This window comes from Aotus nancymaae, unplaced genomic scaffold (genome assembly GCF_030222135.1).
Source record: "Aotus nancymaae isolate 86718 unplaced genomic scaffold, 86718_ANA_hifiasm-v0.15.2.pri h1tg000011l, whole genome shotgun sequence".
Taxonomy (NCBI): Eukaryota; Metazoa; Chordata; class Mammalia; order Primates; family Aotidae; genus Aotus; species Aotus nancymaae.
In genome coordinates this window covers 15862765-15886335 of record NW_026988422.1, presented here as the reverse complement: position 1 = coordinate 15886335, position 23571 = coordinate 15862765, and the positions used below count along the sequence as shown (strand labels likewise).

Here is a 23571-nt window from a genome sequence, read left to right as displayed (position 1 = left end):
GCCCACTTCATAACAGTTTTTGTTAAAGCATTTTATAAATTGGAGATAATCTGAGCCATGGGAGATGATGTAATTCTACATGACAGAGTTCACAGAGAGAGGATAGCACCTCAGATAGAGTAAGATTAGACTCTTGAGAGAGATGCATTGGGGTTTTTATGGCATTTTACCTTTATAGATGTAGCTGACTCTCAGTTCTCCATATTACTATTGTAGTGTTGTAGCAAAGATAGTAAAAATAAAAATAAAGAAATTAGAGTGCTATCTAAAATAATATAGATTTGCCCTTGATATTAAATTTTTGAATTTTTAACATCAAATTTACCATTTTATTTTGTTTCCCTAGAAGCTACTTCTAGCATCCATATTATTGCAGAGAAATGGTTTAATACTTACATAGTAGAAGGTTGTGTGTGTGTGTGTATGTGTGTGTGTGTGTCGTGTTTGTATGTATAAAATATCCATAAGACATGGTTGAATAAAACCATATTCATGAAATAATAAGCAATAACAATGAATAATAAGTATGAATAATGATCAATAGCAGGCCTATTAAATATAATAGTACTTGGTCAATTACTAAATTCATTTTATAGAAAATAATTACTACCAAAATATTTGAAGTATTTCAGTTGCTTAAGCACAATACCAGATAGTGGTAATAGGAGACTACTCATTGTGTGCAGGAGAAAATGGGTAAGCCAAATTGGGATTTAAATGTGTCACACTGGAATGAAATCATGAAGGTCCAGTAGTGGTTTATTTTCTCTGTGTCATCAGACTATTGATGCTTGTAACTTTTTTCTTATACATTCTGTATTTTCATTGTTCTGTTTTATTTTGTTTTTGCAGTGGGCATGTGTTAATGTCGTAGTCAGGAAAAGTTAATTTAAAAATGTTTAATGCATAGCCTACCTGTAGATAATTCATTAAGACTTAACTAGTAATATATAAAATCTGCCCAAAGGAATGGGAGCCAGAAGCTAAATTTAAGGGGAAAGCATTTTATTGTACAAATAATACATTGTCTCAGAACTTTTTAACATTCCATTTTTAAAGCATTCTTTAATGCAAGTTATGGTGACCCAAGCTCATGAGGTTAGTCATTACTACAAGGTTACCTGAATATTTATGTTACATGTAACAGCTGGAGAGCCATCTCATATTAATACAATTAATTATATTCTGTTAGAAGTACTATAGAAACATGTTATAGAGGGTCTCTCTTATCTTATATAGAGGTTTAGTACAAATTACAAAAAAAGCTGCCTATTTAGACACCTTGTGCAAATTATTAAAAGAAACCCTTTGGTCTAGCAGATGCAGCTTGGGCTAGGGAGCATGGCTTATTGAGTGGAACACCCCTGGACTAGGTGCCCTGGGCAGGGTACAAACTATATAATTAGTTGTGTCTGTTCTATGTTATATGCCTTATTAATTATTTGAAAATGGCTGGTGTTGTTCCATAGGTTCCAAATTATTTTATCCTTGCACAGAAAGGCAAGAATCATTTTCAAGTGACTTAGCAAAGAGGTGCTTAGCTAAACTTTAAATTAATATTGAGCTCTGATGATACAAATTTCTTATTCTGCCTCAGAAAGATTTAAGGCAAATTTGAAGCTATTCTGATTTGAATAGCTAATTCACCAAAGTCACCACTAAAACATAGATAAGTTTATAGAACTAAGGTTGATATTTTAAAATTGCATCTGAAATGTTGGGGTATCATATAGTAAATTTAGATGAATTGTTAACATGGAAAGGTAGATAGACAAATATACAGTAGAGGCAGATATCTCCTTGTTGTGAAAAGAAATTAAGATAGCTTAAATGATATATAGATGTACAATATAAATATATTTATAAGTGTATAACTGTGATATATATATATATATATATATATATATATACACACACACATATATATATATATCTTGAACTCCTGGACTCAAGTGATCTGCCCACCTCAGCCTCCCAAAATTTATATATACTTATATATAAATATATTTATATAAATATAAATGAAAGTAAATGATATATATAATATAAATGAAGTAAATAAAAAATAAAATGAGTAAACAATGGATAAACATGAGAAGGAGGCAAGAATTTGACTTATGTTTAAAAAGCATCCTATAAAGAATCTTATGTACATTTACAGATTGGGCTCTGATTATATATTTTGAAGAGATACAATGCTGATACTAAGAAAAAAAAATCTTCATAGGATGTTCTTCAGTATGTAAACGGGTCACTGTATTATAACATAAATATCAATATTAATATTCACTTTCATTAGAAAAAAAGGCTATTTATAGAAATGCTTCTTTATAGTCCTCAATGTTGACTGACAGCATCTCATTACCATAAACTTTAGTATTCCCATTCCTAAAAGATTTGGACCAAATAGACAACATTTTAGTCTTATATAATTCAAAACTGGATTTTAGAATATATTTAGGTGCCAAACTCGAAATGGAAGGACAGCGCATTTTTCAGGAAGTTTTCCATATACATCATTTCTCTAATGATGTCTTTGATACACTGTCATTAAATGGCAATGAATTCTACATTACCTAGATTGTATTACTGGAAAGCACTTGAAATATAGCTATTTATTGTTGTTGTTGTTGTTATTATTATTATTATTATTATTATTATTTGAGATGGAGTTTCACTCTGTTACCCAGGCTGGAGTACATTGGTGCCATCCCAGCTTAATGTAACCTCCACCTCCCAGGCTCAAGCGATCCTCCTGCCACAGCCTCCCAAGTAGCTAGGACTATAGGTATGTGCCACCACGCAGAGCTAATTTTCGCATTTTTTTGTAGAGGCGGGATTTTGCTGTGTTGCCCATGCTGGTCTCAAACTCCTGGACTCAAGTGATCTGCCCACCTTAGCCTCCCAAAATGCTAGGATTATAGACTTAAGCCACCATGCACAGCCTATTTTTTTGTTAATTAATAGCAGAAATAGTAATCAAGTTGGGATAGGGTTGATATCCTTTTATAGAAATTGCAAAACCTAATAAAAACAAATGCTTGAGAGATTGGCTGGAAAAATACCATTCCATAGGAAGAAAAATCTATTTAAATGTTTATTTTGAATCCACTCTAATATATACACAATAGGCATTCAAGGATTCAAGTTTCTTTTTCATTGTAGCCTGGATATTGCCTTATTGATAACCTTATACAACAGGGTGATGGAGTTTCATAACGTACTCCATCATTGGACTTACATCTTTAAGCAATGTATGTGATGTTTCAGGGTTTTGTTTCATGGATTAGATTCCTTGTTTTCCAAACAGAAACAGTAATCTTTACTATTACAGGTTCCTAGATTAAAGGTTATGGCACTTTAATGAAATGAAGCTTGGTGAATACTTTTATTTCTTCAGCATTTTGTAAAAGTTAAGTATTATGTTCGTATGTTAATCCAAAAAATCAGTAAGATATTCACAGTTAATGCTTTATACATTCTGAGCTTCTCCTAAACAAAGTTTGCTGATTTTTTTCATCTATTTCAGTCTCTGAAGAAAAATACAAGTTTAGATAATTCCTAAAAGCAGATACTATATGTTTATTTATTTTCATGTGATAGGAGTGATTTCATAAACCTGTTCATAATTTAAATGCTCTAGAGAGTCTATTCTCAAGGGAATTTATTGTGAATCATCATGTAAAGGAAAAAATATTTCTCTAGTAAATATTATTCTCTGCATCTATATGGGAACTTTCTTATTTCCAAATTATTTGAGTTCCAAAAGCAGTTTACTCCCTTTGTATGTTCTTAAGGAGGTATGACCTGAGTGAGCACAGGAATCTGTGAGAAAATAAGCTGGCAAATACTAACCTGATCCAAGTAAATGTTTGGACCTACTTAGATCTCTGAGCTATTATTTTTTATGTGATTACGTCTAAATGACACATTCTTTACAATTGCTTGGAATAGGTTTATTCCAACTCATTCCAGCTTTAAAGTTCTTAGCAATTCATTATTAACCAAAGTAATTGTAGTCCTTCTCACTGAGTGGTTTCTCCACACTCTACAAAGTGAGGCAAAACTGTTTATCTCCAATGGGAGAATTTTGGTAACCTTATCCCTATATCCCATACTTCCCTAGAAATTCTTAATCCCCCCAAATTGTTAAATTTCTAGAGATATAGTAGGAGGGGCAGTTGAAGATTTTCTATACACATGTAACCATTATGAAAATGTTCATTCAATGGCATTATACTCCCCCCACTCTCACCCCCACCCCACATGCATGCACACCTGCAACTAGTCCCCTGATTCCTGCATTACTAAGAAAGAATTAGGCAAGGACTTAATGGCATAAGTCGTTTATGCAAACTATAGAGAAAAAGGTCATAAATTATATTACAGAAACTGGATACTTTTGGGAGTGAAACGGGCCAAATTAAAAATTATGTTGGGACAACTAGAACATTTAGGAGCCCACAGTGCTTTAGCCAGGACTGCTTCTTCTCATTACCCCTCTCCACAGCTCCATTGGATCAATAGTTCTGCCAGGGAAGGACAAGTCATAAAAACCCACAACTTCACTGCTGAAAGGGGGTGATTTGATAATTTGATGGAGCAGAATATAGAAAAACCCCATGCCCATAGCTGTGGTCAAAACAGTGACAATCTCAGTGGCAAACGAGCAGGGTGAATAGACATCATATCTAGCCTGAAGTTACAATTCAGAGTAGAGAAGGACTGGCAGATTGGCCAGAAATTTTGCAGCAAGAATTGAAAAAGAAGACTGTCATAGTGAACCTTGGTAAGCTACCACATATCCCTAGTGGTCTGAAAGGCTGCACACATACTCTGGGGAAGACCAGAGAAGGACCAAAAGGTCCACTTATCCTTAGCTGAACCTGAGACCTTGGGCACACAGAGAGAAGATACAAAACAAATGGAAAGTAAAAATTAAAAAAAAAAAAAAAACTTGTAAACTGCCTGAACTTTGAGTGCATTCTCCAAGCGCCCCCACAGCCCCCCCGCACATATATATCAACTAGAGGTGTTAGCATAGTGGCCCTAGGTGTTTAAGTACACAACCTGTGACTAAACATTGGCTGACCACTAACCTGTGTTAATGCAGGGGAAAGTCCTAGCTTAAAAATGAAAATGGAAATTATACAAGCTGAACAGAAACATAATCAGTGGCACAGCATGAGGAAGAGAGACTACACAGAGTTATGTTAAGTCCTAAACAAACACAGCAATAACAGAAACAACCCTCAACAAGGAAAAATCAGAAGTCAGAGTTGCTTTAATATACCATATAAAATGTCAATTTATAAGAAAAAATGGGACATGTAATAAACAGGAGTATGACTCATATACAATTTAAAAAGTAGTTAAACTGTAGGAAAAAAAAATTATACCTGGGTTGAAGTGGAGATAGCAGACGTTAAACTTAGCAAAGAGTTGAAAGCACTGTTATAAATATGTTCAAATAATAGGAAATCATGTTAAATAATTAAAGTATTACTAAAATTATTCTTTAAATAGTATCAATATAAAGATAAATGTTATTTTAAAAGAAACAAAAATTCTGGAGTTAAAAAATACTATAACAGAAATAAAAAGTTTTCAAGAGGGTCTCAACAGAATATTTGAGATAGCAGAATAAAGAAACTGTGAGCTTGAGTATCAATTAATAGAAATAGTCTGATTTGAAGAGAAAAAAAAATGAAAAAATGAACAGAGCTTCAGAGTCCTGTGAGACACTATCAAGCATACTAACATATGGTAGAGAAGAGGAAAAAAAGAAAGGGCTCAGAAATATTTGAAGAAATAATAGCCAAAAACTTCCCAAATGTGATTAATCTATACATTTTGGGAAGCTCAGAAACTCCACGTAGGATAAACACAAGAAGGATCTGTACACAGATACATTAGAGTCAAACTTTTGAAAAGAAAAGAAAAAGAGAAACTTTTAACAGTAACAAGAAAAAAAAGACTATTAGATACAGGAAAACAACTCTGTAATCAACCGCTTACTTCTCATTAGAAACAAAGCCAGAGGGATAACGTATTCAGTGTGCTGAAGGGGAAAAAAAAAGGGAAAATGTCATTTAAGAATTTTAAATTTAATTTTTCTACAAAATGAATATAAAATAAATATGTGTCAAATAAACAAAGACTGAGACAGTTCACTGCTGGTAGATCTACCTTACAAGAAATACTGAAGGAAATCCTTTAAGTGGAAATGAAATGACAAAAAAAAGTAACTAAAATTCAACTAAACAAAAAGACCTCATCATGTCATTATGTTGGTAAGTATAGACATAATATAAACATAAAACTAAATTCAATTTAAACAGAAAGAAGGAAATAATAAAGATAAGTAAGAAATCAATGAAATAGACAATGAAAATAATAGAAAAAATTAATGAAACCAAAACTTAGTTTTTTTAAAAGATCAACCAAAATTTAGTTTTCCTAGCTTATCAAGGAAAAAGGAGAGAAGGTAACAGATTACCAAAATCAGGAATGAGAAAGTATCACTGCCAACCCCATAGAAATGAGAATGATTATGAGGTTATATTATTTGTTTCATTCCTTGACAGTTAGAAGTACAACCTGTGACTGATCATTGGTTGGCCTCAATTGTCATTGCTTGGCAAATTAGACAATTGTTAGCAACTAGACTAGTGTTAGCAATTAAGCAACTAGACATAATGGGCTATCTTAGAAATGCACAAATTACCAAAACTGACTCATGAGGAAACAAAATATGAACAGACTCATAATAGTAAAGAGATACAATTTATACGATTTATAGTTAGGAGAAAATCCTAGGTGTAGGTGGCTCCATTGATGAATACTATCCAATATTTAATGAATAAATAATAACAACCTTTCACAAATTGTTCTAGAAATCGAGCAAGAAAAGTCATTTTTCAATTATTTCTACAAGTACAGTATCACACTGAGAGCAAAGCTAGACAAAGACATCACAATGAAAAAAAACTGCAGACCAGATTCCCTCATGAATATAGACACCAAATCTCAACAAAATATTCACAAACGTAATGTGGCAAAGTAGAAAAGCATTATACAATCTGACCAAAGAGGATTTATCCTAGGAATGCAAGTTTCACTTAACATCCAATAATTAATTAGTGCAATATACCATATTAATAGAATAAAAGAAAAAAACACATGACCATCTCAATAGAAGTAAAGAAACATTTGAGAAAATTCAATATCCATTTGTAATATAACGTTCAACAAAATGAATAAAAGGGAACTTCTGTAACCTGACAAAGGATATCTATGAAGAGCTTATAACTAATGTATATGATGATGAAAACCTGACTGATATAATCCCAGGATTGGAAAAGAGTGGAGGTGTTAGTTCTTATGTCTTCTCTTCAACATTGTATTGAAGATTCAATCCAGGATGATAAATACAAGAAAGAGAGAAACAAATTAGAGAAAAGGCGAAAAAAAAAAAAAAAAAGGAAGCAGGAAGAAGGTAAAGAAAAGAAAAGGGTAGACACACCAGAAAGAAACAATCAATGGCATACAGATTGGAAAGTAAAAAATAAAATTATTTATTTGCCAACAATATTAATCCTGTATGTAGAAAATTCTAAGTAATATACATACACCTCCCCCACCACACACAGATGGACATCTGAATTGTTTCCAGTTTTTTACTATTATGAATAATGCTGCCATGAACATTCACATAAAATCAAGTCTTTGTGTGGACATTTTTTTTTCTCTTAGATACCTTAAAGTGGTATTGCTGAATCATAAGGGTAAAATGGATTGTGGTGGTTATACAACTCTAGATTTATGTAATGTCATTGAGATGCACATGTAACAAGAGTGGATTGTATGTTACATAAATTATATTTCAATAAATTGTTAACAAATGAAATTATACTTATTAAAACTAAGAGAAGTACAGAGAAACCTGGCAGATGCTCTCTTAAGCAAGCGACTCAAGTTAACATACCCAGAGATATCATTTTGCTATCACATACCTCTGATATTATGTTGTAAGAAGAGCACATCACCTCTTTTGTATTCTTCTCTAAAACCTATAATTAGGATTATAGGATTAGACAAATCAAAGTTGTGAAATGTTTCACAAAACATCTGACCACTAGTCTTCACAATTATCAGTCATGGAAAACATGGACTAAGAAACTATCACAGATAAGAAGAAACTAAGGAGACATGGCAACTAAAATGCAGTATGGTATCTTGGATTGGATTTTTGGAACAGAAAAAAAGATATTAATGGAAAAATTGATGACATCTGATTAAAGTCTGTAGTTTAATAGTATTGTATCAATGTTAATTTCTTAGTTTTGACAAATTTGCCATGGTTACGTAAGATATTAACATTAGGAGAAGCTAGTGAAGGAAATATGGGGACTCTCTGTTCTATCATTGCAACTTTTCCATAATTCTAAAATTGGTCCAAAATACAAAGTTAAAATTTTAAAAAGGAAATGGAGAATGTATAGATTAAAGGATAATTATCACTCAAATATAACGTGCAGATCTTATTTAGATCCTGATTCAAACTAACCAGCTGTAAAAAGAAAAGACCATTTAAAAGTCAATCATTTAACATGGACAGGATATTCAATGACATTGAAGAATTACTATTATTTTTGATGTGGAATGATATTAGTTATGATTGTCATCTTTCAGGAACACATAGTAGAGTATTCATGCACAAAATAAGAAGATATCTGGGATTATCTTTCAGATGGTCTGGTGGAAGAAAAAGTAGGTGAGAATATAATTGGAAAAATATTGACTATGGGCGATGGATACAAGAGAGTTCATTTTTCTTTGTTCTGTACTCTTGCATATATTTGAAATTTTTTATAATAAAAAGTTTTTAAATAGTGAAAAGAAAAAAAATCTAGAATAAAAAATTAAAGTATAATTAGCCTTCTATGCTGACCATAAACAAGCCTGTCTCTTAAAAATCAAATCTGTACAATGTCTGAATAAATAAATCATAGAGACATGAGTGAACTCTCAAAAGCAATCTGAGCAAGATACAATCAGTACTGAATAGTTGGAAGAGCAATAAGAGAATTGCCTGAATTAACATAGACCTCCTAAGCTGGAATGCTTTGTTGTTCTTTCCTTGAAGTTCTGTGACCTGGTGATATCAAAACTCCTCTGTGTGAGGATTTTAAAATGTAGAATGTGGTCAGAAGCAGCCCTTTGTTTGTAGTCAATGGTAAGATCTATAGTTCTCACCCCCCTTCAGTTGTTTTTTTTTTTGTTGTTGTTGTTGTTTTGTTTTTTTGTTTTTATTAGCTAGAGGCTTTGTTTATGACCTTGTGACTTACAGGATAGGTTACTGTAATATAATGCATTTGCTACTTCTCTGGAAAGCCATTCAGAATCTTTAAGGAGTGCAGAATGTACAACTCTTTTGCTAAACGGTCTCTGCCAGAGAAGCATTCTTCCGGATTTTGTAATTTGCATTGATTACTGAGCTATTTCTTAGTGCATCATTGGATGTTGATTGTAATCTGTAAAGCCTTACATAGTTTTGTTCTGGTTAAAGAAGTCTGACACTGGTTGTCAATTTTAATAATGAGAGATTGATCCATGTGACTGGAAATTTTAACAGATTTTGGAACCTGAAATGCCAGAAGCAAATTTTCTTATTGATGACATATACTCTGTAAATCTATTTTAAAGGTGGGTTCAGTATACAGTAGTGAAATTGAATTAAAAAAAAAAAAAAAAACAGAAAGTTGAAAACAGACAAAAGTACCAAAAATAAGGTATTTGTCCTGACTTTCTGTTCCTTCATCTCACCTGACATCCCTCAGAATATTTCACTTCCTTGATGACCAGTCTTTTAAGCAATTTCTACCTGATAACCACACTAAATAGTGACAGAGTTACTGATTTGTTCATGAGGAGATAAGAAGAGGAGCACTATTCATATCAAAGACAACTGGTCCCACTTCCAGGTCCATCTTTGGGCCAAGATATGTAGTCGCCAACAGTGAGTTGGCGACTATATTTTTCGACTCCTGGCGCAAAGTAAGATCCATCTGTTTTGCCCAGCCGTTTGCCTGAGTGCCACAAAATGGTCCTGTTATTAGTCTTATTTGTGGTCCTATTTGAGGTTAGGTATAATGTAAATAAATTTCAGTTCTCGTAATGAATACAGCATGGGAATTGAAAGAGGTGGTGTTGGTAGTGATAAGTGATGCTGAGTCTCTATTTTTTCAATTGCTGTGTTTTCTTTGTTTTGGAAAACAGACATTTAAGAATGAGTTTGTCATCTGGAAGGATAGTTGTGATCAAGTTTCCCTCAACAGGATACAAGATGTTATTTTTGAGCTTCATTACCCTCACCAAGAGAAAAAAAAGAAGGAAAAAGGAATAAGAAAGAAAGTGAAAGTGGAGAAGAAACAGGCAGAAATAGAAGAAAAAGATCAAAGAGGAGAAGGAGAAATGGCATGGGGGAGAGGGGAAATGAAAATTTGTCCACTGACCATCTATTCATATAATTAATTTAATTATTTTGAGCTGATAGTTCATTCAACATCTGGCGAATTGAGGAAAAGGAAACCTTTCTGATTGAATTAAACTCCTAGTAGTTGTTAGTTAAATAGTTTATATGTAAATATTCAGCCTAGTTTCTATCACCTTTTCATGTCTAAACTAGAGAATGAATCCGTTTCACTAACCATATTTTGTTGGTGAGTACAACAATGCCAGTTGGTAATTCAGATTTATCCAGAGGTGAGCAGTTTTTACATTTCTGAATCATTTTTCAGAGATTATTGTTACTCAATATATTTATGTTATATCTCATATAATTTCTGAGCACAAGTTATTTTTGTCAGTTTCTTTTATGAATGTTTTGCTGCCTTATAAGGAAATATGTGCACTCCCCTCCTCTCATTCAGTTGTCCCTGGTGACGCCTCCATAATTTCTGCCTTTACGCTGGTTCATTTTTAGCCTAATTCAGGCATGTGAGAGGAGGGGAAAAGTTTAGTTAGTCAATGTCAGTGATTTTTTTTTAAATCTAATCTCATTCATGAGTGAATTTAGTGTGAACTTGAGCATGTTTACATTTAAAATCTATGTACATCAAATAGACATATTACCCAAAATATTCCTCTATACAGTTCAAGAGAAAAGGAAAACAGGAATCACAAATAAGACCTACGTATGCTTTCTAATAATAGTACAATTTCAGGGGTGATTTGTGATTATGCTCTTATATAGGGGAATATTAAAATATTACCTTGCACCAATGTGAAATTGGACATAAACATATGACATTTAGTGTTACAAATATGTAGAAAATATTCTGCCATGCTGTAAAATGAAAGAAAGCTAATTATGTTATCTCATTTTATATTTTAAAAACCAAATTTTTCTAAATCCTATTGTATCAGTTTTTGAAAGCTAAAAGTAAGGATGATTTAATTATAGTGTATGTCTTTTTAATTTAAAATACTATTATCTTTATATATGGCGTTGTTTGAAGAAAGAAATGATTGAAAAAATGGTATAATATTTTAAGCCCAATATTTATGATATATTTGGAGATCTTAGTGCCTGGACTCTTACTTAATTTAGAATTAAAAGTACATATTTAAAAAATAAGCAATGTGGTTACAGTTATTTAAAACAGGGAATCTGGTTCAGACTCTCTTGGTCGTCCTGTGCTGCTTCAAACAGCAGTGCCTGCATGTGACAAGATGTACAATATGATGTGAAATGGGGCACGCTAAACCCATAATACAGTACATTTCAATGGCCATTTTGTGTTGTTAAATATGTTCATTTAGCCCTGCTTCACCATCTATCTCACCAGCAATTCAGTCACTGAAAAGTAGCAGATCTAGCATTTTTTACAATTGTATTTGAAGTTATAATTTCCCTTTAATGCGTGTATCCAGATCCATAGATTTTCTTTTTTATTCTCTGAACTTATATTTTCTGTAATCTTTAGGCTGTGAAATAGTTTATGAATTTATTTTAAAAAATTAGAATATAGCTAAAATTCAGAAACATTGAGTTTCTAGTCATATCATTTTGAAGTCCTTAACATGGAGGCATATTTTGTTTTTCAGAATTGCTTTTATTCTCCTCTTTAGATCCTTTTCTTTTCATTAAAAAACTACTCTGGGAAGAGGTTTTCTTTTTTTCTGTTAAGGAAAAAAAAAAAAGAAAAGCCACGCTTGACTGATAATGCATTGCTTTGGATGGTGAAACATTATGAAAGTTTAATTTTTAATTAAATCTGAAATACCAATTATAACTGAAAGAGATTTTAACCTGTTTCTTTTCAGACTGCCTGAAGTTACATTTAGAGACTGAAATCACTGCACCTTAAAAACAAAAGATTGAGCTGCACTGTATTCCTGTAAGTCAAAGCTTCCTGTACCTTCTTCTGTGTTTCTGTGACCAACCCAAAAAAGAACAAAAACATTGGTAACATAGTAACCAGACATGAGTAAAAATTTGAATGTCCCTGAAGAAATATATGTTTAAATGGTTTTCTTCTTAAAAAAAAAAAAGTTGTTGGTCTCAATATTCAGTATGTCTTTTTTATCCAACCTAAATTGTGAATCCTTTCCTTTGGCTGGTTTGAATTTCATTAGGGAGGGTGTCACCCACTGTGCATGAGCACAGTGACATACACCCTGTCTGGAAAGATTCTTGCATTTTTTTTTTTTTTTTTTTTTTACCAGTCTCACTGAAGGTAAAAGATTTCTATGGAATCAAAGTAGATTTCATTTTCCCCTTTGTGATGTCATTAGAAATTTTTAGCCTTTGTGTCAATGGAAATGGAGAGAAAGAAAGTTCATGATGACATCACAAGATTCTGTTGCCTTGAGGACTTTGGGCAAAACTAAGTAAAATGCATAATTCCCTTGTGTGCGTGTGTTCCCCATTCTGCTACGAAGCAGTCAAAATAGCACATCTTATGTCTTCCCGTGAGCTACAAGGCTGTCTCTCAGAGCCCCATTGTTCCATAAATGCATGTCAGAGTCTACCACAGTCTGGTCTACCCTTATTTAGCTGCTGTTTTGTCAATGTACTTGGAAGAACAATTAACATTTGGGATTTCAACGTCTGAATAACAGGCAGTGAATAGAACCCAAGCATATAAAAGATTCAGACGCCCAGGGTAAGAAAACAGAAGCTTATAGTTGGTGAAGAAAAAAAAGAAAAGCATTTTTAATGCTGCATTCAAAGGTTGTGAAATACTACAAGGAAAGTCAATCTGTTTTTATTTTTAATTTTAGATCAAAATGTACATTTTGGTAATAAAATCCAGAAGCTTATGATGTCTTCGTCAGTTTTACAGTTTAATGTATTGCAAGTTCTTTCGCTAAGGAGTCTTAAAACACTTAACCTTCCGTTGTTGGAATGCCAGATGTGGAGTCTGCTGCACCGTGGTTTTTAGAGTGTCACAGCCACCAACAGAGTACACTAAAGGTGATTCAGACAGTTGCTCTCATTTTTCACTCTAGTTCACTGAACTCTATTGACTGTAGTTCTTGTGTGTTGACAGTAGGCAGTTCTGGAGTTGCTTATATGTCTCTGCCTATGGTCTGAATTCCTGCTAAGCTCGTTTTTGTTGAGAGATGATGCATGGACAGAGCACTGTCATTGCATGTGGTGAGATGAAGGGGACTTTGGCAGTTCGTGTATGTTGCCCACTGACCACGGTACTTGTCTGGTATGAGTGAATAAATGATGGTTACTGTTAATTCTTGTCATAACTACAAAACCACAGACAGTAAGGTCTCTAAGAGCAGGGACTCTTTCTTACTCATTTTTGCAATTCCTAACCCTTGGTACAAGGTAGTCATAAAACAGCCGTTATTACTTTAATTACAAAACTTTTTAAAAGTCAGAAATCTAGGGTTCATTCTGTCAGAGAATATTTATTATAAACAGTGGTTGAATATGGTTTTTTACAGTCAGGAAGAAGTGATAAAGGAATTTGCCAAAAACAACCTTTCTGCTTATCATATCATATCAGGAATCCAACTCCCCGTCCTTTACCTCATTGACTTTGCACTTCTTTTTCCCAACCAAAGTGAGAATTTCCCATTCATACCACATCCTTTTCACCTATGAAATGGTCTTCAGCAGTTCTCCATTTAAGTTGTGTATTTTATATCCCACACACTAGAGTTGACTCCACAGATCAATATGCCCGATTCCAGGGTAGATGATGCTCTGATACCTCAGTTTGTCTTACTGATAGATTTTGTTTCAGGGGAAAAGGACAGTGATATAATAAGTATTGGGTCAAGAGGCCAGGGATTTGGGAAGGTACCATTAGCAGAATGTACTTTTAGTGCATAAAAAGCTAGCACCAGCTTTTCAACACTAATGTAACCACAGTATTCTTTAGAACTCAGAACCATTTGACACCTTCTAAGTTCCGTTTTCTGATTTCTTGTTTGTTTGTTTGTTTTGGGTTTTTTGCATACAGTTCTCTGTCCCTCTTCCTCATCATCACTTTTTAAAATTTATTTACAAAAGGGATTCTTTCATTTTTATTAAATGAGCTTCTGGTGATGCAAATTAAGGCTCTCATAAAACTAGGCCTCTGAGGCAATATTAAAATGATGAAATTTAGGCTTAGTGAATTGTACTGTTATCATGTTGAATAACATTTAAGAACATCAAAGAATTTTATAAAAACATTTTATATTTTTTAAGATTAAAAAGATTAGGTGAAAGGAATATAAGGGCAGAGCATCACCAAACATTATAGTGGGAAAGGATGTAAGAAACAAAGTCTAATCACTCCATTTTGAAATAAGTAAATTGAGGCACACGGTAGGGCACATAGGTTACACAAACCTACTGACCACCATCACACATCATGCTTAGAGACCTAGAGACATGATAGTCAATCTGAATTTCTATCTGAATTTACATTCTGAAGCTTCAACCTTTCCTCTGTAGTCAGGGTCTAAGCAGTGTTTCCTAAGTAGCTAATTGCCTTGGGCTCATTTTTTGAGACTTGTTGAACTGTAATCCTCTTCATCAGAATCTAAAATTCATATATAAAAGAGTATCCTGAAGACATTGGTTGTTATCAAAGGAGGGTTTTTTTAATTATTATTTTTCCTGATATCATGCCTTTGGTTGAGCAACAAGTCCTATAGAGGCAAATTTCTTTGGTTGACTTAATATTCTTTATGATGACTTACAAAGTGGACATAAGAACATTAGAAACTTCAGTAATTAATTGGGCTTACAGGCATGATGAAACCAGTAATCTGAACAGAGCCATTGTGGCATGGAATTCAAACTTCCCAAGAGTGTACACCATGCATGGTGTCAGAATGTCACTGTTGCCAGGGGTCATTCCACCAGAGAAAAGTTTTCCAGTGTCCGAAAAAAAGGAAATAAGCTTTAATATTTTAAAATGAATTACTTGCTCTGGTAATTTGTTTCACATTGCTTTCATTGGATTCTGTCATTTACCAATTCAAAGAGACTACAGTAAGAACTTTTCTATTATTTTACCCAAAGCTAAATTCTGGACACTTTCTAGTTTCTTCCTTTATTTTAACCCATCCAGGCCTTCCTTCTCTCCTCCATGTACTAAAAGTTAGTGGCCTAAGTCTTTTTGCCTCAAAGACAGGGAGACAATGTTCTGCCCTTTAAAATTCCATGGAAGATTTGACATATAGAGAAAAAGGGGGAATCAAGACATGGGGATACCAGAGCAGGGTCCTAGATGTGAATGTTCAACAAAGTTCTCTCTTCAAATGTCTTCTCCTTTTTTTCTTATAATAATAAATTAATATCCCTTGCCTCCTATGAACAAAACATTTTACCAAGATATACCGATACATAACACCTATTTTCTGTTATTAAGGAATTCATACGTTATCTGGGAAAAACACATCTTTCTTATACACAAAATGTTATATGGTATAGCAGAGGAAATAAATGGTTATCATGTTTTCTGGGCCATAAGGGAATAATGTGATACATTGAATAGTAGTGATATGATTTCAACATAGAATGCTTGTTGGGGGCTGGGCATGGTGGCTCACGCCTGTAATCCCAACACTTTGGGAGGTCCAGGCAGGTGAATCACGAGGTCAAGAAATCAAGACCATTATGGCTATTATGGTGAAACCCTGTCTCTACTAAAAATACAAAAATCAGCTGGGCATGGTGGCATGTGCCTGTAGTCCCAGCTACTCGGGAGGCTGAGGCACAAGAATCGCTTGAACCCAGGAGGCAGAGGTTGCAGTGAGCCAAGATCACCCCACTGCACTCCAGCCTGGCAACAGAGAAAGACTCTGGCTCAAAAAAAAAATGCTTGTTGAGGCCAGTGACTAGAGGAGGAATTGAATGAAAACCATAATGTATGGGAGGATCAGTTTTCCAAAGTGTGGGTTATAACCCTTTAGTAGGTCATGAAAGTTTAAAAGATCACATGTACTAGAATCAAAGGAAAATAAATAAATTACAGACACACACACACACACACACACACACACATATTTATTTATTTTTATTTTTTATTTTTGAGATGGAGTCTCCCTCTGTCACCAAGCTGGAGTGCAGTGGCATGATCTCGGCTCACTGCAACCTCCACCTCCTGGGTTCAAGCTATTCTTCTGCCTCAGCCTCCTGAGTAGCTGGGATTACAGGTGACTGCCAACACACCTGGCTAATTTTTTGTATTTTTAGTAGAGACGGAGTTTCACTGTGTTAGCCAAGATGGTCCCGATCCCCTGATCTTGTGATCCGCCCACCTCGGCCTCCCAAAGTGCTGGGATTACAGGCATGAGCCACCGTGCCTGGCCAAAAATAAATATTTTTTAAAGCACATCACATATTTTTAAGATACTAGATGGCAAAATAAATGTATTTCTTATGGAGAATTATGCCCCAAAATATAAAAGCAGCTTAAATATGAGCTTTTAAGTATTTAACTCATGTAATCCTAATTAAGGGATAATATTATTTTCCTCCTTATATATGGGAAAATAATGGAGTTAAGCAATTTGTCGCAGGTCATACAAAAGGTATAGTAGATACAGGATATGAACACATCTGTCATACTCCACATTCGTACTCTTCTCATGATTTGGCAGAGATTCTCAGAGTTACATAACTTCAATTATTTCACTATAGATAATTTAGAAATTTATATCTCCAGTCCTGATATGTCCTCAAAACTTTAGTCCTATATTTCCAACATCTTTATTTAAATGTTCAACTAGAAATCACACTAGTTTCTTTGAGTCAGTGTATTAAAACTAAATGTATTCTTCTACTTAAAAATCATCCTCCTTTCAACTATCCTAATTTTTCTAACTCCTATTCTCTAGGACATCTTTATTCAAAATATATCATTCTTTCCTCCTCGTCCTCCTAGATGTCCAGTAAGTGGACAAGTCTTATTTATTCTCTTTCTTTGATAACTCTGTTCTAGTCAGGATTTTGTCTTCTCTTGCTTGCAAAAATCTCCCAACTGGAAGAGATGGAGCAGGGAGATCAGCTTATCCTAAACACTGCTGCCCCATTAACTTTCCTGAAACAGGAGCACTAAGATTATGTTGCCTTTGTTCAGACAAAACTTTAAATAATTGTATGTACAACAATCACTAATCAGTATTCATGACATCCTAAAATCTAACTCTAATCCCATTTCTTAGTTAATTGTCACCTACCTAGTTGTATGTACTATACACTCAGGCCAAGTTCCCTCACTCACTTTATTCATATTGTTCCAGCATCTGGAATGTCCGTCGTTCAATTATTCATATGCAAATCCAACCCATCCTACCAAGTTCACTTCTAATGCTATTAAATTCATGAATCCTTCTTTCCTTGACTTGGCCAGAAACAATCCACTCTCCCCTAGCTACCAAATTCACCTAGCACCTGTAGTGGCCCTGCTGACAACTTGATTTTCGACTTGCAGCCTCCAAAACTGTGAGATAATAAAAAGTTCGGGTATTATTTATAAACCAACAAGTTTCTGGTAACTTGTCATGGCAGCTCTAAGAAACTAATACAGTACTCATCTACACTTTTATTGAGACATGAATTACTTCCTGTATTTTGTAACACTTTATGTGCATGCCTTATTCCCTTCCTAGAAAATAAAATTTTAAGGGAATAGTCCATATTTAACATTTCTTAGCCTCACTGAATCTACCACAATAGAATCATTGATTCATTATTCAATTATGCTTAATACTAGGAATATGGAAATGATCCCTTAGACCTTCATCTAAGGAGAGATTTATAGTCTCCTAAGGAAATTAGACATGTAATAAATACAAACATAATTGCAACAGTACAAACTATGGGTCCACGTAAAGTGTTATGTATGCAAGACAACGTTCAGTAGGGGAAATCTATTATACTGTCCATTGGGTGTTGAGGACAGAATTCTGAGAGTGTTCTTTGAGTTGAGCATTAAAGGACAGAAAATATATCAGCCATTTGAAGAATTTGGGGTAGGGAAGGGAGTATGGGAGGGAAGAAAGCTCCAGATAGAAACTGCATATACAAAATCCTGTATTCAAATGCAAAGCTTTGAATACAGACTTTCTGTATTCAAAGAACTAAAAGAACTTCAGAGTAGCCAGAGCAAAGCAGGTGAATAGCTGGAGATGTGGTCAGTGAAATGCCAGATTGAGGAATTTGAATTTTATGCTCAGTGCAGTGGGAAAGCACATAGTAGATACACAAAAATATCAATTGATACCAATTGAAAGAATAAGACAAGATCAAATTAATTCAAAGGTGGATAATATACACATGCTAATAAAATCCATACATTTATTTTAAATCTTTCCTGAAGATTTACCTCTGAGTTTGAGAAATTGAGGTCTTATATTTCAAAACATATTTCTCACTTTCATAAACAGAAAAGATCTCTGACAGCCTTCTAAGACAAGGTCAAGTTAATTTTTTTCCTTTCTAGTTAATAATTATTAAAATTCTGTTGGTTAATGGATTTCTTATTTTTGTTTATTTTTTAAGTGCCTGTTGTATAATGTAGAGGTGCACACCAAAAATGTGTTTTGTTCCTAGAATGTATTTTTTATCTGTTAAACCTTAATCTCATTTTTAATTTTGGTGTATTTTATCATGTGCAATGACCAGGGCCTGGAGGCATAGAAAATAAATCATCATTATTCTCATTATTACTACCTACAACATTACTGGAATTCTGGATTGAAGAACAATCCAGGCTTTTCTTAAGTATGATGCATTAATAACCTGGTATATACCACTAAGCCAGAATAGAAATATTGGTTTGTTTGCAAAGTGACAGAAATTATCTCCTTTTGCAATTAAAGAAGAACTACAGTAGAGGGAATGTGGAAATTAAACCATAGAGAAGTAGCTTAAGCTCTAAAGATATGAGGATTTATCTGCTATAGCTCAGTGAAAAGACACTGGAACCAAAAAATATTATAGTGACAGGGAACCGTAGGAATTATGTATTCTAACCTCTTCATTTTTGGAGACAAACAAAATTCAGGCCTAGAATTCCTATCCAAGTCATAGTTAAATAGTTAATTGCAGGGGTGGTACTGTAATCCCAATGCTCAGGAGCCAAATTACCACAGCCAAACCAGCTAATATGTGATCAAAGCCCCTATCATAACTCTTTCAAGGTCTTGGGTAGAAAAAGAAATATTAATTGCAGGAGATGAGTCTATGTACAAACCTTAATTAATAAAAAATCTGAACAATATGCATTATAATCCACCTTATATACCAGATAGTTTTTTAGAGTTGTTTGTAATCATTGTACCATACTCAGCAACCACCCAGCAAAGTAGGAATCATTTCCATTTTATAATGAAAAAACTGAGCCCCAGAAAGATTAAGTAGCATCTAAAATTGCAAAGCCAGTTAAGTGAGGTTTGTATTACTATCAGATCTAACTGATTCAAACTCTGCTATCTCCTGCTTGGTGTTTTTAAATCTGTTGCATTTTGTTACTGCCTGAGCTTGTGTGGTCACAGAAGTCATTAGTTCTCTAATAGCCCAAATGTCTAAAAGACCAAAAAACTTGAGGAGGATAAGAAAAATAGTTACATTTAGCAGATGCCCTCTCACATTTAATTCTCACAGCACTGCCTGTAGATTGATGTCATAATCCTTAGTTCACAGTTTCAGAAATTGAGGCTCAGTGAGATTACATTGCTCTATACATTTTAGGGGAAAAAAAGCCCGAGCCTGCATTCATACTTTGATTTATCTGACTGCAAGTGTTCTTCATATTACTCTGACCACATCCAAGTCTGTTCTTCTCTTGGATGCTAGTTAATTTTCTATGGTTCACACACCTCATCTGGCAAAGCAGAATTGTAATACCTGCTGTCACAAACTTCCCGAAAAGAAAGTGTGTTGGGAGGTTGGCTTTATAATTAAATTATGTCATCATGGCTGGAATTAAATATTATGTCCTCTGTATGTTTCCTCCTTTGAAAAATGAAGAACTGGGAAGATTGGTAAAATATTTAGCATTAGACTTTCATTTCTGCATCATCTTGATTCATTGTGTGCCTGTTCCCAGCACCCTATCATATCACATATATTACTGCCAATAACCTAGGTAATACTGAAAAAAAACCTTCAAAAAATGAATGAGAAATAAAAAATTATTAGACCAATAAGAAGGAATAATTCCAGTGTTTAATAATTGGGATTTGGTTTACATTTTCCTTCTTAAGACTAACTTAATTAAAGCCTTATAGTGTGATCAGAGGTAAAGGCCTATGAAGGTGCTCAGCCTTATTGCTGTTGTAAAAATGTGAAACTTTGGGTCCAGACACAGTGGCTCAGGCCTGGAATCCCAGCACTTTGGAAGGCTGAGAAGGGTAGATCACCAGCCTGACCAACATGGTGAAACCCCATCTCTGCTAAAAAATACAAAAAACAATCAGCTGAGCATGGTGGCTGGTTCCTGTAATCCCAGCTACTACTGGGGAGGCTGAGGCAGGAAAATCACTTGAGCTCAGGAGGCCGAGGTTGCAGTGAGCCAAGATCGAGCCATTGCACTTCAGCCTGGGCGACAGAGCAAGACTTCATCTCAAAAAATAAAATAAAACTTTGAAAATTCAAACATACTTATAAATTTCTAGCACTGGTTTCTAAAGACCACTGAGGACTACATTGAAGTGAATGTCTTGGTGAAACCAGGTTAGAGTGGTGAGCAGGGGTTGAAACATTGCTGATGATGTGTGCCATTGCAAACATGACCCTGAATTACCTTCCATGTGCACCAATTTTAGGAGTACTGCATGTAAACACCCCTATTTCTGAAGAGGTCATTTTCTATTACTGACACACTCAAACAAGTATTCTAAAACCAGATCTCACTGTAGAATAATAATCTGAGTCTGGGAATGGGATGTGGGGCATCAGTATACATAGCAATTTTACAGTAATTAGAAGCAATGCTACCCGTTAGGGTTCTCAGTAGTTTTTTTCACCCCACTTCTTGAGCTTTGACTTCTGAGATTGTCTGTGAAAGCCCTTAGCAGTCTTCAAGTCTTCTAAAGTAAGCCAGTTAAAAAACATCCTTCCTGCTTAGCAGAAGGGACTTTGTTCTTTGGCTCAACCTTGCTCTTTGCAATATGTTGCTAGTAGCCCTAAATCAGAATGTGCATTAATATATCTTTTGAATTGCTGGGTCTCCTCAGGAGAAAAAAAAATGTTTTCAACAATCTTAAAATATTTTTTTAAAAATCCAATTCTGGTTCAATGTTTTGTTCTCAAAGGAATTTTGAATGAAGAAAGGCTTTTTGTAAGAGGAAGGAAGCTTATCTAATCTCTTCAAGACTGATGAGAAGCAATCAGGAGCTTGTGACTCTTTGAAACAGTAAATTTCTAGGGAATTAGCACACGTTTCTCAGGAACAATAAAGAGTGTTACACTTCAGGTTGGCTCTAAATGCACCCCTTCATGTATCCCAAAAGGCAGTTTGAAAGCACCATTCTCTGAGTCAACTGGAAAAGGAAGGAGGCCATGCTGAGCTGAGATTCTTTCAGGGGGTCATGAGACACTGAATACAGAATGAAGATCACTCTTCTGATTAGTGTCAGATTCTCAGTTATAACCTTTTATAATAAAATGTCTTCAAAGATGTAGGAAAATAAATTGCCTCAGACAAGAGAGTTACTGGGTATTAGAAGATTTACATTTTTGACATGGTCTTTTACTTGTTTGCAAATGTACTATCTTGACCATAGAAAATTTTCCTAACCTTTGCTACAATTTCATTGCATTGTTCTTTGCTTACATTACTTGAATATTTTAAGACTTTGTTAGAGAATCAATAAATGATACATTGTTATTGTTGCCATTGTTACCATCAGTGTCTGTTCTCTTCTCTAAGTTAGGGTTGGCAGGAACAGCTAGGAGCTTGGGTTACACATCTAACCCTACATCTGCTCATCTTCTTGTAGCACTAGAAAGTGTGAGAGGTCTGCCTAGACTCTGGCTGCCCAGTAAGCTTAGACTCATCTCACCTAAAAAAACCTGTCAGTGACATTTTAGTCACAAACCTTTTAGGAAGTAGGAAAACAGTTTGCATGGAAAGCTTTGTTTTTAAATAAGAACTGATTGTATCAAGCTACCTGAGACTCTAATTGATGACATAATACTGTCTACATTATCATTGCACTTACCACTAGTGAGGCAGCAAGTATAATTGAAAGGAAATAGTGTGGGCCTAGCTGGACATTTGATTCAAGTGTTGTCAGTTTTATGTTAAGATCATTTTCCTTATCTGTAGGGGGCACTTTCTCCCATCTTAAAGACATATTATGCAAAGAAGTCAAATGATATATATGAAGTTTTAAATATTTAGAGTTCCATGGAATAAAGCTAGTTTACCAATATAATATATTACAATAGAAGTATTAGTGGAAATATAAATCACTTTGAGGTCTCAAGAGTAAGGTCCTTTATCTGAGCTCTTAGTGGTTTGTTTCTGAGTTGTCATATAGGGAAGTCTTCTGTTGCTACCAAGTACTAATCATACTTTGAAAACAATGAAGAATTAATTGCTAGTGATATATCACTTCTTTTAAATAGTTGCTTTAAAAGCATTTGTTACTATAAAGTCTCTGAGAAGTTTCTCTCAAATTAAAAAAAAAAAATCACTGTTATGTCTCCCCTGTTCGTCAGTGACCATCTGGAGGGCAAAATACTAGGAGTACCTCACTAATTTTCTTTCTTAGTCACCGAAGCTGGTACCAGATAGGTCTTCAGTGTTTTTGAGCATCCTGTGTAAAAATTTAGTAATACTTTTAGTAAAATTTGTAAAAAAGTATACTGATTTCATGAATTTGGCTACATGTATATCATATGATATGGACAGATGATGCATCCATGTTATGAAGATAATGCAGCCATTAAAAAATAATGAATTATATCTATAGCTGTTAACCTAGAAGAATGACCATAATTTTCAGGGTAATGAATATTTATTAGTAAATATGTTCTGTATGTTTATATGAACATGAAGAAAGCTATAGAAAAAAGAATTCATACCATATTCT

General features: G+C 34.2%; 1 protein-coding gene across 19 annotated transcripts in view; it reads left to right on the top strand.

Annotated features, from left to right (window-relative positions):
* ZBTB20 (zinc finger and BTB domain containing 20) overlaps positions 1 to 23571 on the top strand; it is an 822970-nt gene that overhangs the window by 327642 nt on the left and 471757 nt on the right. For 17 of the 19 annotated variants that reach the window (XR_010341998.1, XM_064374627.1, XM_064374639.1 and 14 more), the window contains one exon: positions 12331 to 12404. The exons of 1 other annotated variant lie outside the window; for it this stretch is intronic. The gene's annotated coding sequence lies outside the window, so the exon portion shown is untranslated. Of the gene's footprint in view, positions 1 to 1990; positions 2789 to 12330; positions 12405 to 23571 lie in introns of those variants that run through there. One more of the 19 variants, XM_064374644.1, reaches the window with a different exon arrangement.